The sequence below is a fragment of the Acipenser ruthenus genome, chromosome 8, assembly GCF_902713425.1.
Source record: "Acipenser ruthenus chromosome 8, fAciRut3.2 maternal haplotype, whole genome shotgun sequence".
NCBI lineage: Eukaryota > Metazoa > Chordata > Actinopteri > Acipenseriformes > Acipenseridae > Acipenser > Acipenser ruthenus.
In genome coordinates this window covers 46319604-46335270 of record NC_081196.1, presented here as the reverse complement: position 1 = coordinate 46335270, position 15667 = coordinate 46319604, and positions in this window count along the sequence as shown.

The window sequence follows — 15667 nt, the reverse complement described above, 5'->3', positions numbered from 1 at the left end:
GCTCACAGTACATTCCACAAAGGCATCATTTTAGCTGTGTAAACTGCATGCAGCTACATTATTTTGTTGGGCTTGCACCTGCTACAGAGAAATCTGCGATGTGTCATTGGTCCAGTTGAATTTTTGCAAAGCATATGACATGGTTTATTTAGATTTCCAGAAAGCTTTTGACAAAGTCCCGCATAAAAGATTAATTCTCAAACTGAACTCAGTAGGGATTCAAGGAAATGCATGCACATGGATTAGGGAGTGGTTAACATGTAGAAAACAGAAAGTACTGATTAGAGCAGAAACCTCAAAATGGAGTGAGGTAACCAGTGGTGGATACACAGGGATCAGTATTAGGTCCTGGTATAGACCTAGATTCTGGTATAGTAAGCAAACTTGTTAAATTTGCAGACGACACAAAAATAAGAGGAATGGCAAACACTGTTGCAGCAGCAAAGGTCATTCAAAATTATCTAGACAGCATTCAGAACTGGGCAGACAAATGGCAAATTACATTTAATAGAGAAAATTGTGAAGTACTGCAATCAGGCAATAAAAATGTGCATTATAAATATCATATGGGAGATACTGAAATTGAAGAAGGGAACTATGAAAAAGACCTAGGAGTTTATGTTTACTCAGAAATGTCTTCCTCTAGACAATGTGGGGAAGCTATAAAAAAGGCCAACAAGATCCTCGGATATATTGTGAGAAGTGTTGAATTTAAATCAAGGGAAGTAATGTTAAAACTTTACAATGCATTAGTAAGACCTCACCTAGAATGTTATGTTCAGTTCTGGTTGCCTCATTACAAAAAGGATATTGCTGCTCTACAAAGAGTGCAAAGAATAGCAACCAGAATTATCCCGGGTTTAAATGGCATGTCGTATGCAGACAGGCTAAAAGAATTGAATCTATTCAGTCTTCAACAAAGAAGACTACGCAGTGATCTGATTCAAGTATGCAAAATCCTAAAAGGTATAGACAATGTCGACCCATGGGACTTTTTTGACCTGAAAAAAGAAACAAGGACCAGGGGTCACAAATGGAGATTAGATAAAGGGGCATTCAGAACAGAAAATAGGATGCACTTTTTTACACAGAGAATTGTTTGAGTCTGGAACCAACTCCCCAGTAATGTTGTTGAAGTTGACACCCTGGGATCCTTCAAGAAGCTGCTTGATGAGATTCTGGGGTCAATAAGCTACTGACAACCAAACGAGCAAGATGGGCTGAATGGCCTCCTCTCGTTTGCAAACTTTCGTATGTTCTTATGTTCTTACAGCTGTAGATTTATGATAGCACTTTGTACAAGGGTAGCAAAGAAATAACATACATATTTTGACATACCAAGGTATTACAATGCTATGACTTTGTTATTATTATTATTATTATTATTATTATTATTATTATTAGAAGGAGATACAAATAAAATGTATCCACTGAGATGCAAAATCTAATTTTTCAGAGATTCCTGAAAACTGAAGACGAATTAGCCAGGGTGTTATTTAGCCTGGTCAGGATTTGATTGACATGTATCGACATGCATGAATTTAACCATGACAACGGGGTTAGCAGCCCTGCGTTTCTTAAAATATATGTCAATAGGATGTCAATAGGATTGTTCATTTCCACAGAGTAGACAGTATTTAGTGTCTCATCTCAAGGGCGACACTTCCTGCAGCATAGTGCCATGCTCGAGCACTTTATCAATGCTGGTTAAGAGAGAAGAGTTCACTCTTACTGAGGCACCAACACCACTAGCACCTGCTTTTCAATGGAGTCTCCCCTTCCAAGAGCTAACCAGGCTTCTGAGAACTGGTGAGGTCAGGTGATGTGCCCTTTCATATACTTGCAGTTTGCAATATTTTTTCCAAATCTATTGCATTTCCACAATTCGTTGCTAATATAATAATTATTCTCTTGAAATAGGTGGCCTTCAAGTGTAGGAGGATATGTGTTCTACCAGTGTGGCACCAACACGTTTACTTTCAATTTGGACAATGAACACGGTTAAAGGATATCACACCACATTTATGGTGACGTGATCTACAGCATTGCCATTGACTAATACAAAAAATGTAATGTAATTGGCTCTGTCATTTCGTACCACAGCTTGTGTATCTATCTATATATACAGACTCCAGCTGTCTCAGGTTTGACGGGTGCCTTCTCCAGACTACAAGTTTCAGCTCTTTCCATAGATGTTCGACAGGATTCAGATCAGGACTCATAGAAGGCCACTTCAGAATAGTCCAATGTTTTGTTCTTATCCATTCTTGGGTGCTTTTAGCTGTGTGTTTTGGGTCATTATCCTGTTGGAGGACCCATGACCTGCGACTGAGACAGAGCTTTCTGACACTGGGCAGTACGTTTCGCTCCAGAATGCCTTGATAGTCTTGAGATTTCATTGTGCCCTGCACAGATTCAAGGCACCCTGTGCCAGGCGCAGCAAAGCAGCCCCAAACCATAACCGAGCCTCCTCCATGTTTCACTGTAGGTATGGTGTTCTTTTCTTTGAAAGCTTCATTTTTTCGTCTGTGAACATAGAGCTGATGTGACTTGCCAAAAAGCTCCAGTTTTGACTCATCTGTCCAAAGTACATTCTCCCAGAAGGATTGTGGCTTGTCAATATGCATTTTAGCAAATTCCAGTCTGGCTTTTTTATGTTTTTCTGTCAAAAGTGGAGTCCTCCTGGGTCTTCTTCCATGGAGCCCACTTTCGCTCAAAAAGCGACGGATGGTGCGATCAGAAACTGACGTACCTTCACCTTCGAGTTCAGCTTGTATCTCTTTGGCAGTTATCCTTGGTTCTTTTTCTACCATTCGCACTATCCTTCTGTTCAATCTGGGGTCGATTTTCCTCTTGTGGCCGCGCCCAGGGAGGTTGGCTACAGGTCCATGGACCTTAAACTTCTTAATAATATTTGCAACTGTTGTCAAAGGAACATCAAGCTGCTTGGAGATGGTCTTGTAGCCTTTACCTTTACCATGCTTGTCTATTATTTTCTTTCTGATCTCCTCAGACAACTCTCTCCTTTGCTTTCTCTGGTCCATGTTCAGTGTGGTGCACACAATGATACCAAACAGCACAGTGACTACTTTTCTCCATTTAAATAGGCTGAATGACTGATTACAAGATTGGAGACATGTGTGATACTAATTAAAGAAACGAATTAGTTTGAAATATCACTATAATCCAATTATTTATTATATTTTCTAAGGGGTACCAACAAATGTGTCCAGGCCATTTTAGAATATCTTTGTAGAATAAGCAATAATTCATCTCTTTTCACAGTTTCTTTGCTTTATTCTATGACATACCAAAGGCATGCAAGTATACATGATAAAATAGCTTTTAATTTCATCACTTTTCAGGAGGAATGAAGCATTATTTCAATGAGCTGTAAGGGTACCAACAAATTTGAGCACGTCTGTATATATATAATCACAATTGTGAATCTTGTGTCATTTGAAGTCAACTGTAATTGTTAGCTGCAATTTATAAAAAGCAGTAATAATCTTTAATTCACTGCAACTGATCATTAGTCTTTAGTATTTTAGGATGAATTTAAAGTATTAGAACTGATGTTCCTTTACAATAACTGAATACATCACTCATCACACAACAATACAGCTATGGAAAATTACATTTAAATTATGCAGTAGAAGAACAGGTGCTTAAATTGAATGAAAAAATAACAATGCTGTTGCTGCATTATGAAATATATTAAGTACATGGGGATTTTGCTTTATTTTTTTATTTTTTTTTAACATTTACAGTATTGATTGAAATATTTTAAAATATACCGGTAGGCCTTTAACAATGTGACTATAATTAAAAAAGTTGGCTGCTGGGATAAAATGATATAATGTGTCAGCACATTTTTAAGGTTAATTTACATAATATCTAATTTGTTGCATGCTTTGGCCTTTATTTTACATTATCATCGATTAAACCTCAGTTATCATGTGATTATTTCACAAGGCGCCCAAAGCATGTTGATTTTTCTTTGTGCTGCTTTTCAGCTTATGCATACACAGAAAAAAAAATATGTAAACAGGCACCTCACACAAAACTGTTCATGTAATTCAGGGCTTTTGTCTGGATAATGTCTGAAAGAGGGCTGGCCAGAGGGAGAGAGGAGGGAGGAGAGGGGTATTGCAAGAGAAAAGAGGCTCTTCTCACAATGCAGTGTTATTAAAGATGTGAAATCTGTATGACTTGTAACATATTCCTAGATGTATCATCATATTTTAACTATTTTATCGCCTCCTTGATCTAATTGTATGGTTTCCTCTCCACATAAACCAGCATGTTCATTTCGTAACATTTAATTTAGCCGAAAGGAGATGTACTATAAATGGACACATATTGCTGCAGATTAAAAATTAAACTACAGCGCCATTTTATACTGGTCATTAATATGAATACTGATTTGTCGTGTGTAATTAAAAGGAGAAGACAGGGATGAAACTATATATATATATATATATATATATATATATATATATATATATATATATATATATATATATATATATACAGGTATATATATATATTTACAGGAAGTAAAACTTGTACACTGAAAGAAATGTATTCCCTTTGAGGATATCATTGTGTTTAATGCAATTGAAGCCTGCCATGTCACAGAAATGATCTTGCTTGTTTGTATTGTATTGCATTTTTAAATGATCGCTGTGCTGTCCATTAATCTTAATAGTAATTTACTTGGTTTTTTTGTGTTTGGTTTGGGTAAACAAATACCTGATTCAAAGCAAAAAGACAGTACTTGTACCCAGGTCACTTTACAAAGTCTCGGGTTCATTGATTTTATTTTTTTTTTTTTTTAGTATTACAGTTTACATGCTGTGTAATCATCAGTATTAAAAGCTGTTCTGGGGGGCTCCCGAGTGGCACATCCAGTAAAAACGCTCCGCATGGAGTGCAGGATGCGCTCTATAGTCTGGACGTCACCGGTTCGAGTCCAGGCTATTCCTTTGCCGACCGAGGACGGGAGCTCCCAGGGCGCAGCACTCAATTGGCTGAGTGCCGCCCTGGGGAGGGTGGGCTAGGTCGGCCAGGGTGACCTCGGCTCACCGCGCACCATCGACCCCTGTGGTCTGGCCTGGCGCCTGTGGGCTTGCCTGTAAGCTGCCCAGGGCTGCATGGTCCTCCAACGCTTTAGCTCTGGGTGACTGCATGGTGAGTCTGCAGTGTGTAAAGGATACTCCCTGACATATTTATCTTCTTTATTCAGGGGTGTCCAATCAGGCTCCTGGAGGGCCTTTCCGCTCCTGGTTTAACAGGTAAAATGCTATAATGAAGTACTTCTGGGTCTAGACAGAGTTTTTGGTTCCGTTGAACAATTCAGAACAGGGTTGGAACAAAGCAGCAGCAGTGGAAGAACCAGCTTTGGCCACCCCTGTGTTTATAGTAGCCAATCATTTTTTAGTAAGATAGTACTGGCTTTTCGGGTTTCTGAGTATGTTTTTATAAGCATTTTAGTTATCTGAATCGGCCAACTTACAAAAGAGAGCTGGTGGGTCATGTTTGGCCTGGTGAGTTGACTTGATTCCACAAACAGGAACCTAAAATAACACATGGAAACAAGCCATTAGCACAGTTCCAGAATACATTAAACTTGTGTGCTTGTGTTTTTGGTTTCCAGGTTTGTAATCTCAAACCTTCAGTGTCTGTTCCAGTTTGTCTTCCAACAAAACTGAAACAGAACTTTTCCAATTTGATTATAAACTGATTATATTTTTCCCAGGCAAACATTACCTATTTAGATAAATGATTAGAATGAGTCAACCATATCTCAGAGGCAGTATTACAGCTTACACATACTGTACAGTATTGAATGTCTGACTTGACATACATCTTAGTTTGTCTTTTTTAATGCTAATACAGTGTAACATTTTTGAAAAAATGAAATCTTCATTTCAAAGGACTTATTTCTCACTAAGGGCACTTAAATGCATGCAGAATTAAGGTTTAGGCATTTTATATCAGCATTATTTTATTTATGTCATATATTTAAAATAAAATATTCAAAAAGACAGGACTCTCAGAGGGCATGTAGAACTGTTATTTTCCATTTCTTGGATTCCCAAAGCTATATAGCCACTCCTGCCTGTTAATTACTTGTATATGCCTCTCTCCTTCTAGTGTGTCTGCATGTATTTGAAAATCATATTGTTTCATTGCAAACTTTTTTTTTTACAAAGGAGGATCTGCTGAGACATGCCTCTCATAATTGTGTTGGCTGACAGCAACAAAGTGATTAAACTCATAAGCAGATTGACTAGAATTAATAATTATTACATTCCATGTTGAGGTTTTTTTTTTTGCTAGAATTCTAAACCTTTTATGAGCTGTTGTACTTTTTGTACCCCATAAAAAATATTTTTTACACTTGTAAGCAGTTGGCAATATTTAAATGTTCCTCATTTGGATGATCTCAATGTAAAAAAGAATGGAGAGTTTTGTTTATTTAAATAATCACATTGTTGTTCATTTGAGCTGCCCTATTTTGTGTTTAGATATGTTTCTAAACACTAAATAGAACCGTTTTTGTATTGTTTCCAGTATGTCATCCACTTGAGTGCTGTGCTTGTCCTTTATGAGATCTGATACTGTACTTGACATCTGTTGGATAAATTCTGGATGGGTTGGAATCATCCTTCTTTCTTCATTTACCTTCTTAAGTCTGTTTTATTCCTTCATATCAGCACTATAACTAATATTGTGTGCTATCAACAACATCTAAAAGGGTTTGTGGCCACATCCAAAGATTATGAGAGACACCACTGGGATTTGGCAATAAGACGATTAACTTTCACCACTACGTAAAGATTCACAGGCACTGTGGACATTTCACACTTACTCTGTGTCCTTCAACACTTTCAACGACCCGTTTAGAACATTTTACAGCTTAGTGTTCTTTAACTTAAAGAGACAGAGTCGCATTCGTGAGGCTGTTTCCAGATTCATCACTGCATTAGAGGCAGCAGTGACTGGTGTAATGATTTCCTCAGTATCATTCAGCCTCTCAGCTAGCTAGACAGATCAACATGAGAAAGTAGAAAATAGCAGCTTGTCCTTACTAGACTGTTCTTTCATGCACAATGCAATATGCAGGTAATTCTATTGCCAAACTGTTTGTTGTGAATTTACAGATTTATAGGTCAATTTTCTTTGTTTTTAATCAATTTTACCATTTTGCTGGATTGCAACCGCTACATTAATATCTTACGCTAGTATACAATATTAAAAACTTTAAACATAATTATTTGCCATTGGAATGCGGATTGTTTTTATAGTATAGCAATCAGTTGTTCATTCATCCTTATTTGCTCATAATTGCAGCTTCTGAGAATCAATCTGAAACAAGCAAACAATATTGTGGAAGACTTTTGATATATAAAAATGATGAGCAACAAAGAGTTTCAATTAAGACTCAAAAAGCTTTATAATTTGTCCATCTTCTTAATGAAAGTCAGGGAGACTGCAGGACAGCTAATTCATTACAGTAGTTAACAGGTTTTATGAACCAATCAAATCGTTCACGTTTAAAAATGAAATGGAAGTAGGCTTTTCATGATCCATTAACACGCATGGTATTATTATTATTATTATTATTATTATTATTATTATTATTATTATTATTATTTATTTCTTAGCAGACGCCCTTATCCAACAATTGTTACAAGATATCACATTATTTTTACATACAATGGTTCAGGTTGATAATGTAAAATCATTTTCTGTATTAACAATGTCATTCAGTGCCATCTGATTAAAGGTCTTTATGAAATATAGAATATATGTGTTGATTGAGCGATTTGCCTTCAAAGTGACAGAAAATCTGTAGTTGTAGGACAAGAAAGTGATGTTTAGAATCAGAATATTTTATAAGTATAGATAAATCCATTTTTCATTTCCCCAAACCATGTTGTCAAGGCTCCCATATTAGTAAAGTCCTTTTCACTTTTGACATAAAGTCAATTCAGATAAATACATTGCATTAATAATAACCCTAATTCTTGTCAAATGCAAAATTCAATTTATGCCTTTTAAGGTTGCTGACGATATTATTTGTTATGTACTAACTAACAATACTGTGGTGTTATAACTGGTATTTTGACTATCAGATATTTGGAATTTTCACAATTCTTTTTTTTAACATTTTATTTATCCAGGTTAACAAGTAATTATAAAATATACCACCTACAAATAAAGAGCCTGATCCTCAGGACAGATTTAACCTAGAACAAAATTCTGTGAAATTAGTTTTGTTTTGAATTGTTCATATGTATTATAATCCTTTATTTATTTATACTGGCTTTTAACAAGCAGCAGTTAATATACTTTACTGTACATGGTATTACATTATAGACAAAGTGAAACTCATGTTTACGTCTGCTTGCTGCCAAGGAGACCAAACCAACATGTTTGTACAGGTCACAATTATAAACAGATATGGATTTCCATTTAAAACAAACCTCAATGCTGTATAATAAGATGTTTATTTTGTTACATAATGGAAGGTGTAGCTTTGTAGAAGAACCACTACAGCTGGTAATCCTGCAAATATAAAGAAAGTGTTAGAAACAAGACTCAACAATTACAACCCCAAAAAATCCAGAACAAACAAATACCAGTTACTTAGCAGCTCAAAATCCATGCGAGTGTCTCGCTTGCTGTGCACAACCATTATGGGATAAGTGAGAGGCCTGGACATTGAATTTGAATAACAATACAGTGTGCAAGTGATTCAAATACATCAGAACAGGGTTGGAACAAAGCAGCAGCAGTGGAAGAACCAGCTTTGGCCACCCCTGTGTTTATAGTAGCCAGTGATTTTTTAGTAAGATAGTACTGGCTCTTCGGGTTTCTGAGTATGTTTTTATAAGCATTTTAGTTATCTGAATCGGCCAACTTACAAAAGAGAGCTGGTGGGTCATGTTTGGCCTGGTGAGTTGACTTGGTTCCACAAACAGGAACCTAAAATAACACATGGAAACAAGCCATTAGCACAGTTCCAGAATACATTAAACTTGTGTGCTTGTGTTTTTGGTTTCCAGGTTTGTAATCTCAAACCTTCAGTGTCTGTTCCAGTTTGTCTTCCAACAAAACTGAAACAGAAACTGTATCAGATGATTCTTGAAGGAAAAATATCAGTGACAGATCATTCATTTTCCTAAATGCGATTCCGTGTGTGATGTGTGATTATTCTTAAAATATATTTTAAAACACACAGTTAAATAATGGTATAAAGAAAGGGGAAATGATATACACATAATGTCAGCTATAAATACTGATAGTGTTAGTGAGTTTACTGTGTGAGTTTAGTGCTGTGCTACAATTAACTGGCCCCATTAGAGAGATAAATCTATCTCTTGCAAGTTTATTTCATCTATCTTAATTCGGATATTGAAGCCTTTAGTCCCCAAAGTTCTACGAGCCTCACTATAAATCAATTGCTTAGAGGGACAGGGATTCACTTGCCACATACATTACCTGCATTGCAGTCCACCACAATGTTTCTGTATCTCTTCCTTCAGCAAGTCAGGTGCTATGGAATGCAGATTTTTTTTTTTGTTAAATTATTTTATTAAGCTGATTTATTTATACGGGTATCACTGAATTCTGATCTAGGCTGTCTACAATACTGACACCACTGTTCTCTGCATACTACTATAGAGGATTGCTAACAGGTACATTGGTACTTTAAGGTTAGTAGCCTACGTTAGATTTTATTCACAATTATTATTATTTTCATATTAGGCATTTAAGATTTTTGCAATTTCTTAGTTTAAATATATTGTAATTGCAATACAATCTCAAGAATACCATGACCATGCAATCTTGATATTCTACTATAACAACCTTGTTGTTTGGAAGAACCCTTCAGGTAAGTAAATATTCTACTATGAACGCCATTCAATTTGCAGCTTTAAGTTTTTTTTAAATCTGAAATTCTTTGAAATATACAGCAGTATTATTCAGGAGAATGACATAGAAGATCTATAAACCCTTTATTTATTAGTGCTGAATACAATGTTTAGTTTGTTCAAACACATTGTTTTACAATACATTATATTAGTGAGTGGATTAGAAGAAAAATGGCTTCTGTTTAAAAAGCTATTTCCTCCATATAAGAACATAAGAAAGTTTACAAACGAGAGGAGGCCATTTGGCCCATCTTGCTCGTTTGGTTGTTAGTCGCTTATTGATCCCAGAATCTCATCAATCATCTTCTTGAAGGATCCCAGGGTGTCAACTTCAACAACATTACTGTGGAGTTGGTTCCAGACTCAAACAATTCTCTGTGTAAAAAAGTGCATCCTATTTTCTGTTTTGAATGCCCCTTTATCTAATCTCCATTTGTAACCCCTATCAGATAAGGAGGCAGAATGGGTTAGGCTATGGACAGCTTATGAAATGTGAAATGATGTCTGTTATAAGATTGTTCTACAAGACACTGTGACAGCGTGACGTCAGGACAGAAGCAGGAAGGAAATTGACACCAGTACTGCAGATCAAAATAAAGACGTGGCGGCGCCGTTTTATTTTTAAATAACAAAAATACATACAAAGTTTAAACAAAAACACTGTGCTCACAGAGCAAAATAAAACAGTCAAACAAAACAAAATCACGAACACAAAATAATAATAAATGATCCAGGTCAGGCTGGACAGTAGCCTTCACTGATCCTAGTTTTAGTTTTAGTTTTAGTTTTAGTTTTAGTTTTAGTTTTAGTTTTAGTTTTAGTTTTCTCTCGCTCCTCCGCTCTCGTTCCTCCTAACACACACCCACCCCTAACAGGGAGAGCTGCAAGCTTTTTATACCGTGGCCGAGGGGTTTATCTAGCTGGCAATTATTCTATTACCCCTCGGCCACAATCTGCACGAGTTTTTTTAATTACTGTGGATGATCCACACTGCTGACCAAAACCAACAAAAAACACACGGCTACGCCGTCAATACATAAATACAAATAAACAATAACAAAACATACGGTGCTTCGCCGACAAATATAAATATAATAACACGCCGGTTCGCTGTCACATAAATACAATAAATAAATCATAATAAACAAATAAAAAATAACTCGGGCGGAGGGGGAGACCCCGTTCTAAAAATAAACAAACCCTGTACAGGGCTGCTCGCCCTGTTACAGATACATACTATTATTTTCCAGTTTTAAATAATATTACTGTATTCTCATCAAGGACATCTCAGATACAGACTTCTGCCTTATTGTCTTGTCAGTCACGTGTGCAATACACTTCGAACAGCATATGAAAGTTTGTTCCAACGGGAAAGTGAAAAAAGGCACAAATACTAATTTCCGCTTATGACAGATATATCAATTTTTTTTTTTTTTTTTGCTTGCGTAACATATTTCCTTCTTAAACACAATACCATGAAAGCAGAACCAACAATGCCCTAGAGGCCTTATCACAGAGAGTATAAATGCTTTAGGGTTGCCACCCCGCCGGTATTTTACCGGACTGTCCGGTATTTTTATGTACTTTGACCCCCTGTCCGTGTTTTTTGGAAGATGTCCGGTAATTCTAAGCATTCTAATCTATTGGATATGTTCTTAAAAATGTGTTACAATAAACAATTTAATATAACATGTTGTGCTTGTATGAGTGAAATTCAAATACTATAACACAGCGGTGTGTAAATACACCAGAAAGAATTGAGGTGACAACGTAAGCCACCAAAATGCTGTACTGTTATGTTTTTCTTGTGTGCTTACCGCTGTGTGTTAACTGGTATGAACATGCGTGCTGCAGTTAAGTTTGACAGTCCTTTGAATGGAGAAGCGCGAAACTATTAAGTAGCATACTGTTTAGTCACAGTGGCAGAGACAAATGAAGAAGTAGACAATAGTAGGGGATGGGGCATCCAGTATTTTCGTATCTCAAAGGTGGCAACCGTACATATATAAGTTAATTAGTACACGGAGATCACAGGCAATAAACAATCTAAAATAAATACATAAATAAATAGTCTGCTCAGATTGGAACTTTCAGAAAAAAGGACAATTTTATAGTGAAATTCTACCAGAACATTTCTCCACAAGAGCTTTTCATCAGTAGTTCTGGGACCGCAACTCATTTTTTGTGTCGTGGTTTTTGTGATGTGGTGTTGAGGGCCCCAAACTAATTTCACTTATAAAATGCTTGAAAGGTTAATGAATTAGACTGCACTGCCACCTAGCCCCAATCAAAATGTGAACATGTTGTTTTTGTGGAATAATATTACTCCAATACTAGGTGTTGATCATGTTGTAGATACCACTTTGTCTCGATTCTGAAAAATCTTGAGAAAGTGCCATGTAAAACAGGTGAAGACAACATATTAGAAAGGCCAGAGCAATGACAGTAATGTTTTGGGAGTTAGATGATTTAGCAGACCACCAAATGTTTATTTTAGAAGACCTTCAAGTGCACCCAATGTCCCAGTGTCCTCCTGTAATGTGACCGCATTCCAATTGTTAAATGGAATCCAAACAAGTATCACCACCAAAGGTATCACATTCAAGCAAGGAGGCTGAATGAATAAGCCCTGTTTTTGCAAAATGGCATCTAATGTTTCCTCAGTGTTCCCCAGTATACCTTATGTAAACGTTTAGTTGTAAATCATATTGAAAGAACATAGATCACTAATGCAATTTAGAATACTTTTTTCTTTTTTTTTACTGATATGACTCCACAAACACATAATAGGGGTGACTCAGAAGAGACGAAGACGGACACACGCGTCCTCTGAAACATGTGCCGTCGGCCGTCCACTTCTTTTCACTCTGCAAGCTTGCCATGCAGCCACCTCAGAGCTACAGCATTGGAGGACCACGCAGCTCTGGGCAACTTACAGACAGGCCCACAGGCGCCAGGCCAGTCTACAGGGGTCGCTGGTGCGCTGTGAGCTGAGGACACCCTGGCCGACCTAAGCCCTCCCCACCCAGGCAGCACTCGGCCAATTGTGCGCCACCCCCTGGGAACTCCCCTCCAGGCTCTAGGGCGCATCCTGCACTCCATGCGGAGTGCCTTTACTGGATGCGCCACACAGGAGCCCCAATATTAGTGTATTAACAGTGAACAAAACTGATGTCCAATGTTGGGCCTATAGCCTTGTGACAGGATGACAGAGGTTGAGACTCAGAAACAGTATGAAAAGTTCAAAAATAAAGTTTTTAATTCACAAAAATACAAAATAAACCGGCACAAGGGCCAAACAAAAAGGTTTCAAAACACAGACAATAAGTACAAAATGAAACTTACAAAAATACGACTTCCAGGCTGGGCATTGCCTTCACTGGTTTGCAAAAATAACACACACAAAAAACCACTCTTGCTTCTTCTCCTTCTAGAACTCTCCCCCTACTGAGAGACTGAGGCCTCCTTTTATGCCAGGTGGCTGGTGACTAATTGAATAATTAATTGGTTGATTGCTCCCACCTGATGTAATCAACCTGGGCAGGGAGGAGAATTTAACTCCATCACTGCCCGTATTTTCAAGGGCAGAGCCCTGCTCTGCCACAATCATATACAGTATATACCTCATATATTTCTTTATTCAGCCTTTTGCGGCTCTTCCCTTCCTAACACACCATTTGTCTCAGGGCAGAATCGAATTTAATCTAATGGTAATGTTCCTAGAGTTAGTTTTTACTACTTCACCTGGTAAACTATACCTTGCATTTATTACTTTGTGCTTCCTACCTCAAGAAGCAACCAGAAAATGAGAGAATAATAGGCTCCACTCTTTCAACATGTCATTTTCTCCCTTGGGTTCTCCAGAACAAAGACATTTGATATACAAGTATAGAGCATCATTTCAGAAATCACATTATTTTATATATTAAAAAAACAGGTCTAGTTTCATATCAAGTTTATGCATAGCAATATAAAAAACATATACCATTTGTATTATGAGATAAGCTGCTCGTTCCAGTTTTTAAAAGGAGTGTAAATAATTTTATTTGCAGTATATATGATTTAGGGTCACACACACCAAACATTACCTTTTCACTGTCTCTGTTTCCATTCCATTCCAAGTCTTTAGAATAAGGATTATAAAATACCAAGAAGAAACTTATGAAGAATGTACTCGTTTCTTTCAGTATCTTGAGTGTTTTAGAGTTATCGATTACGCTTAAAATCCTGCTGTTCTTCTTTTTAACTTCATGAGTTATTTATTAAATGCTCGTTTGGTTGTCATGTTTGCTTGCTGTACCCTGACAATCTGTTACTGATGCTGCTGACTGATGCTGGGTTAAAGTGTGTTTGTTTAATTTATTTTTGATTATGTTTTAAATTAACTACATAACAACAACAAAGAAAACAAAATAGAAACAAGAATGTCCAGCTGGAAGGAGGAGTAAGACGAGTAAACAAAGGCTTGATGGCCTTGATAATCCTTGAACTGGTGGCTATAGGTTTTTTCTGTTTTGGTTTTGTTTTTGTTAACACTTTACATTGTGTCTCTAATTACTGTGTATTTACTTAGTGTTACATAGTAAATATATGTGTACTTACATATAGCTACAGTGTTAATATACATAGTTACAATGTAATTAATGTGTAACTCTTTTTTCATATAAGTACACAATTGTATCACAAAATGGTTAGGGTTAGCATTCAGTGTTAGGGAGGTTAGGTTTAGAGTTAGGGATAGGGTTAGGGTTAGAGTTAGGGTTGTAACATGCAAAAAATTATACTGTAATTAGAGACACAATGTAAAGGGTTACCTTTTTTAAGTAAATGATAATGGATACTTAAAAAAGTTACCTTACACTCAAAATCAATGAGTTAATAGAATGCTGTCCTTGAAGTAGAACTGTAGCCTGTGGAGCTGACAACATATTAGTATAGGGGGCGCTGGAACTAGGGGTGCTGGGGTTGCGGCAGCACCCCCTGGATGATTATTATTATTATTATTTGTTTGTTTAGCAGATTCCTTAATCCAAGGCGATTTACAGAGACTACGATGTGTGAACTATGCATCAGCTGCAGAGTCACTTACAACAACGGCTCACCAGAAAGACGGAGCACAAGGAGGTTAAGTGACTTGCTCAGGGTCATACAATGAGACAGTGGCTAAGCCGGGATTTGAAATGGGGACCTCCTGGTTACAAACCCTTTTCTTTAACCATCCTATTCTTTTCCATCATTGTGAACGTGTGTGTTGCAGTGCGTAGGTGTAGGGGTGATGCAGGTGCTCCAGACAATGACAGACACAAAGTTACGGTTCAAACAGTTCTTTAATTCAGCCTCCTCCTTTGTTTGAGACCGTTAAATAATAAGGCTGGCTCTGCCCAACAATGGGTATTGCCAGCATATAACAAAAGGGTTTTGCAATCCCGAAATAATAAGACAAAACACAGATTTTGCATTTAATGCAGGTGCTGTGCTTTCAGCTGTGGTGGTGTATTTACAAGTGCGTGTCGGGGCTTGGCGCCGGCTCCATGTTGCAGCTCCCGGCTTCGTATTAGCCGGCTTCGTATTAGCCTGGTACCGTGATGCCACCCCCTTCCTGAATGGCTGGCTTCCGACTGCCCCTGGAATGAACTGCCCAACCATTCAGTACGAGGCACACAGTTCCTGCTGTACAGCGCCCTCACAGGTCGAGAGGGAGATTGTTGATTCAGATTCAT